At 44.2% G+C, this 15,336-nt stretch overlaps 1 protein-coding gene across 2 annotated transcripts in view; it reads left to right on the top strand.

Moving 5' to 3' along the window:
• The window catches only part of Extl3 (exostosin like glycosyltransferase 3), a 103,385-nt gene that overhangs the window by 7,814 nt on the left and 80,235 nt on the right, over positions 1–15,336 (top strand). The gene's annotated exons all lie outside the window — the stretch shown is intronic.

Below are 15,336 nucleotides of genomic sequence, written 5' to 3'. Positions count from 1 at the left end.
TGGCTGGCGTGGCCTGTTGGAGGAGATCTTTCAACCATAGGCGCCTCTCATGAGCTCTTACCACCCTCGAGTCCTGAGATGGGAAGGGCCTCGTCTGGTAGGCTTATTCCGTCTGCTCTATGCAAGGGTCATATCTGCTTTAAGAGAATCGTTGCTAGCAACTTGACTCTCTTAACTGGGTGATCACTGAGACCTCAGAATCTTTATTTTATAAACACCATTTAAGTTGATGACTTTTTTAAAAAAAAATGTTTTTTTAGTTGTAGATGGACACAATATCTTTATTTTATTTGTTTATTTCTATGTGGTGCCAGATATCGAACCCAGTGCCTCACACATGCTAGGCAAGCACTCTACTGAGCTACAACCCTGGCCCTAAGTTGATGACTTTTTGTGTGGGTTTTTTTTTTTTTTTTTGTACTGAGGATTAAACCCAGATTCTTGTGCATGCTAGACAAGTGCTCTGCCACTGAGCTGTATCTCTCCAGCCCTTTTTATTTTGAGATGGGGTCTCACTACATTGCCAAGGTTGGCCTTGAACTTGGGATCCTCCTACCTTAGCCTCTTGAGTAGCTGGGATTCCACCTGTGCACCACCTGGCTGTGTGTGTGTGTGTGTGTGTGTGTGTGTGTGTGTGTGTGTTGGTTTTTTTTTTTTTTTGGTACTAGGGATTAAACCCAAGGGCACTCAACCACTGAGCTAGATCCCCAGCCCTTTTTTTGTATTTTATGTAGAATAGGGTTTTGCTGAGTTGCTTAGGACCTCCCCAAGTTGCTGAGGCTGGCTTTGAGCTCTTGATCCTCCTGTCTCAGCTTCCTGAGTTGCTGGGATTACAGGTGTGCACCACTGTGCCCTGCTGGTGTGTGTGTATATATATATATATATATATATATATATTTTTTTTTTTTTAAACCTAGTACCTTTATCTTATTCTAGCCTACTGAATCTTATCATCTGTATCCCTGTCCATCATGACATCATTGAGTGGCTCATCACCATCATCTTTGCAGTTCACTATGCAGAAAATTTAGTAATATGTCAACAAACTTAAGTTTCTTTTTCAGATCATTAGTGAAAAATGGGACTTGAGGGGCTGGGGATGTGGCTCAAGCGGTAGCGCGCTCGCCTGGCATGCTTGCGGCCCGGGTTCGATCCTCAGCACCACATACCAACAAAGATGTTGTGTCCGCCGAAAGCTAAAAAAAAAAAATTAAATAAACAAATATTGAAAAATTAAAAAAAAAAAAAAGAAAAATGGTACTTGAACTCGGGGGCACTCAACCACTGATCACGTCCCTAGTCCTGTTTTCTATTTTATTAGAGACCAGGTCTCACTGAGTTGCTTAGCTAAATTGCTGAGGCTGACTTTGAACTCGCCATCCTCCTGCCTTCGCCTCCCGAGCCGCTGGGATTACAGGTGTGCCCCTGCGCCAGCTGGGACTTTTTTCCTTAATAAAAGATGCTGTTTCTAAATCAGTTGACTCATGACAGTTGAATGTTTAATTGCAGATCCCGCCGTTTCTCAACAGGTTTTGGCAAACCTGAGTGGTTTCTGTCATCCTCTGTGTCCTCATAGCTTACAGGTAACCCTCCTGGATTTTCTAGAACTTTCTCTCCCATACTCCACAGCAGATTTTTCAGGTGGCCTCCAGGCTCCCCTCACTCTGTGCAGAGGGCCTGCTGCTGTACTTTATGGAGGTTGAGGCCGTCAAACAGCTCCTTTCAGTCCGTGGGTTTCCCTTCCCTCTCGGGGACCTCTGGGTTGAGTGTCCCCTCTCCTGTACCTCCTGGCCTTTGCATGCTCTCCGTGGCACCCATCAAAACCCACCCTCCCTAACAACCCCCTCTTCACAACCCGGTTCCTGACTCAGAGTGGCTGGTATTCATTGCTGTCCCCCTTACCTCCGTGCCCTTCAGTCTGGCCTCTCCTCCCATGGTCACTGACGCTGTCCTCGGTCAGGTCACCAACTGAGTCCTTGCAGCTAAGTCCAGTGGTCTGTATCTAACCGTCACTCAGAAGCACTTGGTCTTGCTGGCTGGTGCCTCCTGGGGAGGTCTCTGGTGTGGTCCCCTGCTGTCCTGGTTCTCTGCAGTCCTGGTCCCCTGCAGTCCTGGTCCTCTGCTGTCCTGGTCCTCTGCTGACCTGATCCTCTGCTCTCCTGGTCCTCTGCTCTCCTGGTCCTCTGCTCTCCTGGTCCTCTGCTCTCCTGGTCCCCTGCAGTCCTGGTCCCCTGCTGTCCTGGTCCTCTGCTCTCCTGGTCCTCTGCAGTCCTGGTCCCCTGCTCTCCTGGTCCCCTGCAGTCCTGGTCCCCTGCTGTCCTGGTCCCCTGCAGTCCTGGTCCCCTGCTGTCCTGGTCCCCTGCTGTCCTGGTCCTCTGCTCTCCTGGTCCTCTGCTCTCCTGGTCCTCTGCAGTCCTGGTCCTCTGCTCTCCTGGTCCTCTGCTCTCCTGGTCCTCTGATGTCCCAGTGCTGTTCATTCTTGGCTCCTGCTGGGCTCATCTTCTGGTGCCACCATTTGAGCTGTACCCGTCCTCCTGGAATTCTTTCAGTTCCTGGTGACAGAATCCAGAGTCAGACTGAACTAACCATAAGAAAGCCAGCACTGCCAGGGAGAAGAGCACAGTATGAAGGGGACCCCCCGACCTGAGCTGGCTGGTCCTAGGCAGACCGAGGGCCCACAAGCAGCCCCCCTCTGCGTCTTGGTTCCTTTTCCTCTGTGTTCTCTGCTGTCTCAGGCGGCCTCTTGCCAAGAGGTAGCCAAGTGCCTGCCGCAGTTTCAGGCTGCTCCAGCCCTCTCAGCTGACACGGGACACTTCTCCCCATTCTCTAGGCCTGGAATCGGTTTTGCCCTCCGCACACCTGCTCACTCACCTCGTCTGGGCCCGGCTTCTGTCTCTCCCCCTTCCCACCGCCCAGTCTCCCTTGGTCCGATTCCTGCCGCAGACTCCTGGTGGGTTCCTGCTCAGCCCTGCAGTCTGGACCACCTTTCAGAAACGCTCCTGGGGTCCCGTCATGGCTGCAGATGAAAGCAAAGGCCAACTGTTCTGCTCTGTAGGGGCGGGCTGCCCCGGCTGCTGCTTCCCCTTGTCCCCTGTCCTCTGCAGGTCTGCCTCACATGCAGCGAGCCCCTCTCCCCGGGGGCTCTCCCCTCTCCTCAGGGCTCCCTCTGCTGGGAGGGCCCCGCTCCTCGGCTCGGCTCTGGGCTCAGACTTTTGCTCATGCCTTCGCTCTCACGCACTCACGCTCTCACACTCACGCGGACGAGGCTTGGGGAGAAGAGCCTTCTGTGCTGGCGCACGTGCTTCCTGTTAGACGTTCTTTTCTGTTCTGTTCCTCATCACTGGGTTGTGGTTGCTTGTTAAGTCACCTGTACCCCTCTGCCCACTGAGGTCTGCAAAGGCAGCAAGCCCCCTCATTCTGTGAAACGTCCCCGGCTGGACAGAGCACTCGACATGAACTCGTGGAATTTTAAGATAAAATGAGATGCGATTGCACCAGGTGATTTGCCAGGACTCTAGATTTTAGGAAGTCGATTGATTCCATACACTACTGGAAAATCTAAAATTGTAATTGATGTCCACTCTTTATTTATATGCTTATTGGTCTTCCTTAAAGGATGTTAGAGATTTTGAATTGAGAAAGTGCTAGATGATTACCTAGTTCTAATTCATGTCCTTTGACTGGTTAGGAGGGAATTGCTCAGAGGGACTTGGTGGTGACGTGTTACGCTGCAGAGCTATTTCTGATTGCACAATTGCACTTGAACTTTGAGCTCTTGACTTCTAGTCCAGGGCCTTTTCCTCTTCATCATGGTATTAACACTTAAAAAATGTTGGGAGGGTGCTGGAGGTTGAACTCTTTGTCCTTGCTTGACCACGGAGCCACAACTGGTATTGGTGTCTTGAACGGCTCCTGGGGTACAATTCAGTGCAATATGGAAGCTTGCTGCCTGTTTCCTCACGTGATTTTACTGATCCTGTACCTTTTAGGATGCTAACAAGTTTTCAGCATGAAACTCACTTCCCAGCCTGCAGAGCCTGAGGGTCCATGAGGTTCCGTCCTCTTGGGTAGGGCTGCTGTCCCACAGGTCACCCACAAAGAACTGGCAGTTACACATTTTACCCAGCAGGGTCCTTGATGAGTAGGTGCCCTGGAGGTGATGCTCTGAGGAATGAGCACTAGGTTGTGGAGAGGGAGTTGTGAACGTGGGCTCAGTGCTTTCTGGTAGCTGCTCTTCTTTGACCCCTCTGGAACTCACCGCCAGGTCCCCAAGGGAGTGTGAGCTTCAGGGATAGTTGTTTCCACAGAAACCAAGTGAAGGCTGGAAAGAGTAACTTCCTTTTTTCTTTTTTTGTTGTAGATGGACACAATACCTTTGTTGTTAGTTATTTTCATGGGTGCTGGGGATCCAACCCAGGGCCTCCCGTGTACGAGGCAAGCGCCCACTGCTGAGCCCCAGTCCTGGTGGGTCCTGCCAGTCTTTTTCACTGTGAGTCAGCAATATTGTGGATGTTTGCATCTTTTGTCCTCAATCTGGGGACATGCTTTGCTTCTTCTGGAAAGGGGACAGAGACAGGGGATACGCTAAAAGGAAGGGCTCAGCCTGTCTCTGTTGGGGCTTGCTGGGTGTTGGTCATCGTTCTTGTCACTGAAAAAGAAATTCAAAAAGAAGTGAAAGACGGTTTAAAGTATACTTAAAACAGATGTTTGTGCTCAGATCTAAGAATTCCAAACATGACCCTCTGACCCAGCAAGTCAACTTTTGGAAGTCTGTCCTATGGAGATAATTAAACACATGCAAAAAATATTTTTGAACATATGTTCATTTCAGTCTTGTTGTCTTCCTTTGGTGTCTGTTTTGGGGCTGAGGCTGGGACCAGGGTCTACACAGCAGCATGGCTTTACCTCGGGCCTACCTCCTGGCGCCCGGCCTAGCGTAGGATGGAGAAGAGTTGGAAACCACCTAGATTTTCAATTATAGGGACTTAACATAAAAATAAGAATAACATTCTTTGTTAAATTATATATTTCCTGATATATAAAGATATTTTTGATTTATTGGAAGACAGAAAATGTACATTTCATCCTATTTTTTTGTAAATGTAAATATACAACAATGACTAGGATATTCATGATTATACAGTTGTGAGGAAATAAATATTTTTGCTTATCTGTACTTTCAGCTTTTCTACAATAAGACCTTATAAAATTAATAACTATATATTTTTTTGTTTATTCAATAATTTATTTTGAGACAAGGTCTTGCTGTGTTGCCCAGGCTGGCCTCCAACTCCTGGGCTCGGGGGATCCTCCTGCCTCAGCCTCTTGGGTAGCTGAGACATATCCCACCATATCCAGCTCTAAGGTTATTTTATTTTTTCTCTTTTTCTTTTTTTTTTTTTTTTTTTGGTGTGTGTGTGTGTTACTGGGCATGGAACTCAGGGCCTCTTGCATACTACCCAAGTGCTCTACCACTGAGCTGCATCCCCAGCCTGTAAAGTAATTTTTAAATTTTTTTTTAGCTGTTAATGGACCTCTATTTTATTCATTTATCTATATGCGGTGCTGAGAATCAAACCCAGGGCCTCTCACATGCAAGGCAAGCACTCTACTACTGAGCCACAACCCCAGCCCCAAGTTATTTTTAATATAAAAATTCTTCTATAATAAATAATAAAATTAATGTCATAATTTTTTATGGCTTATTCTCCCTAAGGTGATTAACAGTTAAGGTTTTGTGAAAAGGAACATATTTTTTATTTTCTTACCTTGATACCACTTTTGTAGGAGACACAGTGGATTCCAACCGAAAAGCTATGTGAAGTTGGAGTCTCGCATAAAGAGAGGACTTGGGTTTCGTTTGTTCTACTTATGAGTTCTCTTTTGAGCCTTGGTATATTTGCGTTTCAGCTTTTCGTCCAGTCCCCTTTGTAACTCATGGAACAGGCCCTCCTCATTACTACCCCAGCAGAGGTATTAAAGTGTCTTTGTGGCCAGGGGTGTGGTTCAATGGTAGAGCACTTGTCCCGCAGGTGTGCGCGCGCGCGCGCGTGTGTGTGTGTGTGTGTGTGTGTGTGTGTGTGTGTGTGTTTGGGTGTGTGTGTTTGGCCTGGGGTTTGATTCCTAGCAAGGCAAAAAAAATAAAAGTGTCGGTGGGCCACACTCCTGGGATGAAACATGGCCCATGTGGACAGCAGGGAGCCTGGCAGGCAGGTCACCTGATCTCTCTCCCCATGACTACTGTGAAGAAGCAGCAAATTGTCAAGGAAAGCCCTGGGCATTACTTACTCATAGATTCAACAAGTGTCGGAAAGCTGAAGACCTAGATTCAAATCCTGGTTGAAACCTGGCCTACTATTTAACTTTGCAAACTTGGGGAAGTATGTTAATTTCTCTGAGCCTCAGTTTCCTTATTTATAAAATGGTTAATAAGATAACATTGTTGTTGTAAAGATTGAATGAGATGCCAAATGTTTAATGCCCAGCATACAGCAAACTCTCAATAAATAGTAACTGTTAAAGGCCTAATTAAAGAGCCAGATATTGAGGTTCAAGGTCATTCATTCAGCAAATGTTTGCCAACAGTATTGTAGGTGCCTGGCTTATTTCAGAGAACAAGACAGACAAAAATCCCTCTCCTGAGGCTTACATTTGAGCAAATGCAAAGATTAACAAAATGTAGCTCAATTCATGGTCATTAACAGTAATTACTATTAATTTTGTATTCATTCTGGGCCAGCCACTATTTAAGTGATTTTCATTACATAACTTGAAGTAAGTTCCTTTTTAAGTCGTCTTTAACCCGCCGGTAGGGGTCATTGCTTTTTGATAGTATGGCAGCTGGATGTCCCAGAGGTGATACAGATGAACAGTGGGGGAGGGCCCTCCCTCAGGTTGTTGGGCTATCAAGTCTAACCACTGCACTTCCCACCCTCCCTTGGGGAGTCTTGCTTTCATGGTTCTTTCTTGATATTCTTGTCATATTGTAGGAGCTGTGATTGATTCCAGATCCTTTTAAAATTAAAAACAAAAAACAAAACACTTTGTACCTATCTGTCACTTCCACCTCTGCGTGTCCTCGACGATGCGTGTTCTGTTCTTGTGCCCTTGCTGCCCCCATGCCCACAGGGGTTCCTCTAGGATTCCTCTCTAGAGCCGCTGCGGCTGGGTGACGGTGAGTGCGCCTGGACAGGCCAGGTGTTCTGCAGGGTGTGGGTCCCCTGGTGGGGGGAGGGGCAGCTGCCGCCCCTCCACCTCAGTCCTGCCTTGTCTGACTGTGGACATGGTTTGCCAGTCCAGTGCCTGTGAAGTGGGTCTTGAGGGTTTGTGCTCCTCAAGTTGATGGATAAGCAACTTCGATTTTAATATAGTCAACTATTTCACAATCATTTCTTTATTGTTCTTTCCAGTGTTGTCTTAAAAATTCTTTCCCTACTCACAAATTGTATATTATCTAGTATTTATTTTTCTAAACATTTTTAAAAGTTTTTATTTTTTGTTACACATGTAAGCATTCCACATGTAATTGTAAACAAGATGCACATGTCCTGATTTTCAAAATTTATTCTGTGGCCAGGTGCAGTGGCACACCCCTGTAATCCCAGCAACTCAGGAGGCTGAGGCAGGAGGATCACAAGTTCAAAGCCAGCCTCAGCAATTTAGCAAGGCCCTAAGCAACTTAATGAGACCCTGTCTCAAAATAAAAAAGGGCTGGGGATGTGGCTCAGTGGTCAAGCACCCCTAGGTTCAATCCCTGGTAACCCCCCCCCCCAAAAAAAAAAAAAAAACTGTTATTGGTGTAAGGTCCCAGGAATCCATTTTTCTTTTCTTAAGCAATATGGATCACTGACAGGTCCAGCACCTTTGGTGTATAGACTGTTCTGTCTGATACCAAGTTTCCATGCAGGTAGGACCTGTCTGGGACCCCTTTGGGTAGCTGATCTGGTTTTTGGCTCCTGGGCTGACATCACATGGTTGATCTCCCACAGGGAGGGGCTGCCTGTCCTGTTTCCTTCTTTCAAAATTACTTTGTTATTCTCCGTTCTTTTTCTTTGTTCCTCCACTTGGATTTTAGAATCAGCTCATCTAGGACCTTAAAGACAGTGCTTCATCTAGACCACGTGCTTCCGTCGCACCAGACGCCATGCCCGTATCCTTCCCACACTGTCTTCACCACAGGTTCTCGTTCATGGATCTACATTCATTTTGCACTGATTACCTTTTCTTTTTTTTTTTTTTTTAATATTTTTAATATTTATTTTTTAGTTCTCGGCGGACACAACATCTTTGTTGGTATGTGGTGCTGAGGATCGAACCCGGGCCGCACGCATGCCAGGCGAGTGTGCTACTGCTTGAGCCACATCCCCAGCCCCTACCTTTTCTTTTTAATACTTACAAACTTTAGCCACTTTTGTGTAGGACTCAGCGTCTCAGTTGATCATGGTGTGATGGACGGCTCTGCTGTGGTGGAACGCTAGCTCTGTTAGCCAGAGTTGGAAACCTGTGGGCTGAGTAGATTCCATTGTATGTGTGGACCACTTGGTTTATCTGTTGTCCCCATGTTCACAGTTGGGTCATTTCCATCTTTTGGCTGTGGGGGACAGTGCCGCTGTGAACACTGCTGTACAAGTATCTGAGTCCTTGTTTTTAAATCTGTGGCTGTTTACCCAGGATTGGAGCTGTTGGGTCACATGGTGTTCTGCCCCATTCCCCCAGGAACTGCCAAGCTGCGCTCTGCAGTGGCTGTTCCACTTGACATTCCCATCAGCAGTGTGCAGGGGTTCCAGTTCTCCAGTGTCTCCAACACTTATTTTCCTTTAAAAACAAAAAAGAGAAAACCCTCTGGCCATTATTGTCAGTGTGAAGTGGACTCTCATTGTGGTTTTGATTTGCATTTACCTAATTTCTAATGATGTTGAGCATCTTATCATGTGCTTCTTGTCCATTTAAGTATCTTCTTGGAAAAATGTCGATTAAAATCTTTTGTCCTTCACTCTCTTTACTATTTTTTAGAGCATTTTTAAGTTCATAGCAAAATTGAGAAGAAATTGGAGAATTCTCATATACTCCCCATCGCACACACAAATTTCTTCTGCACTCAACATTCCACACCCAGGGGCACATTTGCTACGATGGATGAACCCACCTTGTCCCATCACTGCCACCCAAAGTCCACAGTGTGCTTTGGGGGCCCACTCTCGGGGTAGTGCAGTCTGTGGGTTTTGATGAACGTACAAGGACGTGCATTCACAGGAGAGAAGTGTGTTTGATAGTTTCACCGCCCTGAAGTCCTCCCTGCTCCACCTGTTCGTCCCTGCCTCCCCACTATGCCTCTCTTTGCCCATTTTAAAATTGGGTTTTTTGCTTTTGTGTTGTGAGCTGTAAGGCTTCTTTACATCTTCTGACTATTAGGCCATTTTGGCACGTGGCTTACAGACATTTTCTCCCACGGTGGATGGTCTTTTCATTTTCTCCAGGGTCTTTTGATGCTCAAATGTCTTCCCTTTTCACGAAGTCCAGAGTACCTGCTTTCCTCTTGTGTGTGCTTCAGTGTCATGCTTAAGGCACTGTTGCCGAATCCAAGATCATGCAAATTTGCTCTTATGTTTTCTTCTAAGAATTTTCTAGATCCAGCTACTTATTCTAGACCTCTGGTCCATTTTGGATTAATATTTAGGTATGAGGAAGGGTCCAACTTCCTTATTTTGCATGTACATATACAGTTTTTCTAGCACCACTTGTTGAAGAGACTGTTCTTTTCCTATTGAATGGTTTGGGCACTCTTATCAAAAATAATTGACTAAGCCAGGCAGAGTGGCACAAGCCTGTAATCCCAGCTACATGGGCAGAGAGGCCGAGGCAGGAGGATTGCAAATTTGGGTCAGCTTGGGCAATTTAGTGAAACCCTGTCTAAAATTTTAAAAAAAAGGGGAGGGATGCTGGGGATGTAGCTCAGTGGTAGAGGTAGAGGGCCCCTGGGTTCAGTCCCCAGCACTGCCTAAACAAACAAAAAACTCAGCTGGCCGTAGACAGGCGGGCTTATTTCTGGGCTCCAAATTTTATTCCATGGTATGCATGTCTATTCTTATGCTGGTTTCACATTGTTTGGTTACTGCAGCTTCGTAGTATGTTTTGAAATCAGAAAGTTGAGTCTCACAACTTTTATCTCCCTTTTCAAGATTTCTTCAGTTATTCTGGGTCTTTATGAATTCCTTATGCATTTTAGGATGGCCTTTTCCATTTATATGAAAGATGTCCTTAGGATTTTGATAAAGTTTGCATTGAATGTATATTTTTGCAGTGGGTAGTATTGCTATCATCTTAATGGTTTTTTTTTTTTTAAACCGAGTTTTGGAAATCTTTATTTATAACAGTTACACCCAATATAAGTGAAATTCAGTCCTTATCCTTTCTTTAATACTGAGGGGAAAAGACAAAGCTATTGTTGAAGCTCAGTGAAATAAATCTGGAAACAAATCTGTTGTAAAGGTTTCAAATTCTTTTAACTCCAAGGTAAACCCCACAGGTCCTTTTGGGTTCCTTTTTCAGTGGTACCTAAATGTTTGACAATTAATCAAAAAAAGTGACAAGAGCTTTATCACTACTACAGGCAGAATCATTTAAAGGGTTTACTTATAGTCTTTCTCCAAGCAGTAAAATGCCCTACAAGGTAAAGTAGTAAAACAGTGCTATAATCTAGGCAAAAATTAAATGTTAAATCATTTTGCATAAGACAATAATGATTACTGAAAAAGTCTACAAATCTACTTAGTTTGCACATTTACCCTAAAGTCCAGTTCTCTTTGAATATCATATATTTAGTGAAACCATTTAAAATTTTGTCTACTAGCTTTTGTAGGTCCCAAATAATTTGCTTAACATGACTCTGCATAAATATCTTTCCCTTTTCAGTCCAAAACATAGTCCCAAGGAAATTGGGTTAAGACTATCTATCTTCCCTGAACATTATCCAGTCTTCACAGCATAATTTGAAAAGCCACTTCAACAAAATAAAACAAGACAAAAAGCCACTTCAAATCTTGTTATAGAAATAGGCACAGTATGGATGCATTAAAAAATCAATTCTCATTCCCTTTTTTCATCCAAACGAAACTCTACATTTTATTTTGGTTAGATGAAAGACAGTCCTACTTAAGAGATACTTCACCTAAGCTAGTTAATACATGAATATTTTTCCATTTGATTAATCATTCTGAAATTAGATTGTTTTAGTTCATTAAAGTCAAGAGATAAAATTAAGTCTGAATTGTACATAGATCTAGGATGAGTCAATACCTACAAAAGATTTTTTTTTTTTAAGGGAGAGAATTTAGAATTTTTTTTGCCTATTTTTCTTTTTTTTGAGAATTTTAAATATTTTTAAAATTTTTTTGGTGGACACAACATCTTTATTTTTATTTTTATGTGGTGCTGAGGATTGAACTCAGCACCCCACGCATGCCAGGCGAGCGTGCTATGGCTTGAGCCACATCCCTAGCCCCAAAAGATGATTTTTAAAAAGATCTTAAGCTAGTAAACTTCAAAAATAATTGTAAGAAAAAATATGTGAAGCAAAATAGTTTGTGATTTTATTGTTCTTCCCTAATTGTTACTGACAAAAAAAGAGTTTGTAATGTTTGTAAAGTCAGGTTAGCCATCTCCTGCCTTAACTTTAAACAAAAAGTAAAATTAAAGGCTCATTTCTTTGGATATTTGCATTTGACACTTAATAGTATTCAATAGTTACTTGTGCAACATCTTAATAGCTTTAAGTCTTCCAATCCATGAACATGGGCCATCTTTGCATTTATTTAGATTTTATTTAATTACTTTTAACAGCATTTATATATATATATATATATTTAGTTTTATGTGGACACAATATTTTACATTTATGTGGTGCTGAGGATCGAACCCAGTGCCTCTTGCGTGCTAGGTGAGTACTCTACCACTGAGCCACGACCCCATCCCAGCATTTATATATTTTAATCTTTTAATTTTTTTGCCAGTTAGAAATTGGTTGATTGCTGATTCTCACTAGGAAGATGGTAGCATGTCTATAAGAGTTTCTTTCTCAGATATAGTCTTATAAATTTTACATTCAAAGGGAAAAAGAAATACAATATTTTTATTAGTATGAAAATTGGTTTTCCTAGTCATGATCTTATAGGATCCTGAATAAGGTCAAAAGAAACTTGGGGCCGGGGCTGTAGCTCAGTGGTAGAGCACTTGCCTAGCATGTGTGAGGCACTAGGTTTGATTCTTGGCACCACATATAAATGAATAAATAAAGATCCATCAAGAACTAAAAAGAAACTTGCCTGGCTTTCAGATTCTTGGGTGATTCCATTGACCTTGGCATGTTCAGTGGGTCACAGTGAGATGAGTTGGCCTGATGCTGGATTTGATTAAATAAAAAAAGAAAAACTTTCTGAAAGAAATCATTGTTGAATTGTTCAGTGTTGTAACATCTTCTCTAACTCCGTCTCCCACCTTCCTGGTCATATTACAGTCTACGTCATGTAATCATTGAGGACAAAATACTTCAAGCACTGGACTTGGTGAAGCCCTGTCTTTTGCATTCCCCGGGTTAGTCATAACCTTCAAACATTCAACTTACCTGCACATGCCCTGCCACCCACTGCCATTAGGTTCAACAACATGCTGCGAAGGGTGCTCGGAGTCAGCTGAAACATTCGGGTGCTAACCATCTCAGCGTTTTCTGTCTCTTAAATAGAGGCTGCTATATCCAGCCCCAGGACAGTGAGTCTAGATCTCTTTTGTCACATAATGTGTCAAAACGAGGAAACAGAGCTGTTATTCGGTCAAGTCTGTTAGGCTTGGAGAACAAAACCGCAGGTCTTTGGGAGCCCAGGCAGGAGCTCGTGAGGGACCTGGTCCTCTGACTGCACTCCTCTGGCATTTGTTTATTGACCTTGGGAGGTTGCATAGGCCTCTGACATCAGCAGCTCGTGCAGGATGAGCATCCCAAATCTGAAATGCCCACAACCTGAAACCTGAGCACTGACCTGGTGCTCAAGAGGCTTTGGATTTTGGAACACTGGGGTTTGGGATTTTTCAGATTAGGGCTGTTCAACAGATAGTCTCTGCCAATGATCTGAAATAGTCCCAAATCTGAAGCGCTTCTGGTCGGCATCTTAGATAAGAAGTGTTCACCCTGTTTTGAGGATATTCCCTCAATACTTTGAGCACTTTAAAATCTGTCCCCTGGCTTCAGCTTCATAAGAAGTCTGTAAGACGAGTATTACCACGTGTTTCATTATGAAGCCAGCTTGGAGCCACTGAATGACCTGAGGGTAAGCGGTGGAGCCAGACTGAGGCCAGAACAGTCCAGACCCCACGCTCTCGTCATTTTCCCAATCTTGGCTTCATTAGAATTCCCTGGGGCTTTGTCCCCCACCTCCCCCCCGAGTACTGGGGATTGAACCCAGAGCACACTACCACTAAGCTGCACCCCAGTCTCTTTAAATTTTATTTGAATACAGGGTCTTGCTAAGTTGCCCAGGCTGGCCTCCAACTTGCCATTCTCCTGCCTCAGCCTCCCAAGTAGCTGGGATTATAGGTGTGCACCGCCTCACCCATGCTTTTTTAAAATTATACATATTAGTTGTAGATGGACACAATACCTTTATTTATTTTTTTATGTAATGCCAGGGATAGAATTCAGTGCTTCACGCATGTTAGGCAAGCGCTCTACTACTGAGCTACAACCCCAGTCCTCTTTATTTAATGGTATGGGGATTGAACCCAGGGGTACTTAACCACTGAACCCTCCCAACCCTTTTTAATTTTTTATTTTGAGACCCCTCCAAGTTGCTTAGGGCCTCATTAAGTTGCCTCACTAAGTTGCTGAGGTTGGCTTTGAACTTGCGATCCTCCTGCCTTGGCCTGCCAAGCCCCTGGGATTATAGGTGTGCACACAGTCATTCATTCCCCCCCCCCTTTTTTTAACATGTTATTTTTTGGTTGTAGGTAGACAATGCCTATTTTATTTTTATGTGGTGCTGAGGATCGAACCCAGTGCCTCATGTGTTCTAGGTGAGCGCTCTACCTCTGAGCCACAACCCCAGCCCCACACCCATTCATTCTTGATAGGTATTTAGCTAAAAAGGACCCAGGTGTCCTGTTTCTTGCTCTGCTATATACAGAATGAACCATCCTGGTCATGAATGGCCCTGACACAGGACAGTGGTTGGTAGAGGGGAGGGACTAACTGCAGCATTGCCGTTGGCACAGAAGTGAGAGGGGCCAGCGGGTGACTGGGTGGGTGGGAAGGAGCAGGTGGTGTCAGGATGAGTCAGGAGGAAGGCCACTGAAAACCTCCTTACAATAAATCTCTTCACTTTAGAGAAGCTCCTGCCATTAAAAATACTTTTCTCTGAGGCATACTAGACACTTGTCATTTATAATTTATCATCCGTGAGCAATCAGGAGGTTGATGACACATAGCAGTTTGGATTTTGCTAAGGTGAACAGTTTTACAGTATGTGTGGACTGGGAGGCTGAGGTGTAGAGGGAAGCTCTTGCTTCTAAGAGAGCCCAGGCAGGGGTCCAATCCTTTGATCTCACTGCAGCTTTGCTGTATAAAAAGTGTTTTTCACAAAAGTCTAAAATGCCATATTTTTCAATTTTACAGAAATAGAGTTGACCTCAGTCTTAATCTGCTTTATATTGCTGTAACAGAATACCAGAGACAGGGAAATTTATGAAGAACAGAGGTCTGAGGTCCTGTATTCCAAGTGATCTAGTCTGTTGGTGATGCTATCTATTGAGTTTTTTAATTGGCTTATTGTTTCTTTCTATTCAAGGATTTGGGTATTTTTCCCCCCAGTATCTCTGCCTCTTTCTTGAAGTAATCTCTTGCAACCTGTATTTGCTGTCTTATCTCTTTGTTGGTGTGATCCATGGTCGCCTGTATTTGCTCTCTTACTTCTTCGTTGGAGTGATCGATTTTTGCCTGTATCTGCTCCCTTGGGTCGTTCTGTAATTCCCAGGTCCTTTTAGCTATGGATGTTCTGAACTCCTCTGACACTTCACCTACTGCGCTCTCTCTGGATCCTGTTGTTGTAGTATCTTGGTTTGTTTGGGGCACTTTCCTCCCTTGTTTTTTCATGATGTCTCTGTGTCTTCCTCTCTTGCAGTGCAGATCCGGGGTATGACAGCTTCTGCCCTATTGTCTTACAGTGTCCCTATAGGTTACCCATACCTCACCTTTAAGGGAGAGATCAATATCACAGCACTCAGTGCACCCAACGTGCAGCCATATGTCAGTTAGCTTCTGTTTCTACGTCTACAGTTTTGTCACTATCATCAGAA

This window comes from Urocitellus parryii, chromosome 14, assembly GCF_045843805.1.
Source record: "Urocitellus parryii isolate mUroPar1 chromosome 14, mUroPar1.hap1, whole genome shotgun sequence".
Taxonomy (NCBI): domain Eukaryota; kingdom Metazoa; phylum Chordata; class Mammalia; order Rodentia; family Sciuridae; genus Urocitellus; species Urocitellus parryii.
The sequence above is the reverse complement of the archived record's forward strand: the minus strand, read 5'-3'. Positions and strand labels throughout refer to the sequence as shown.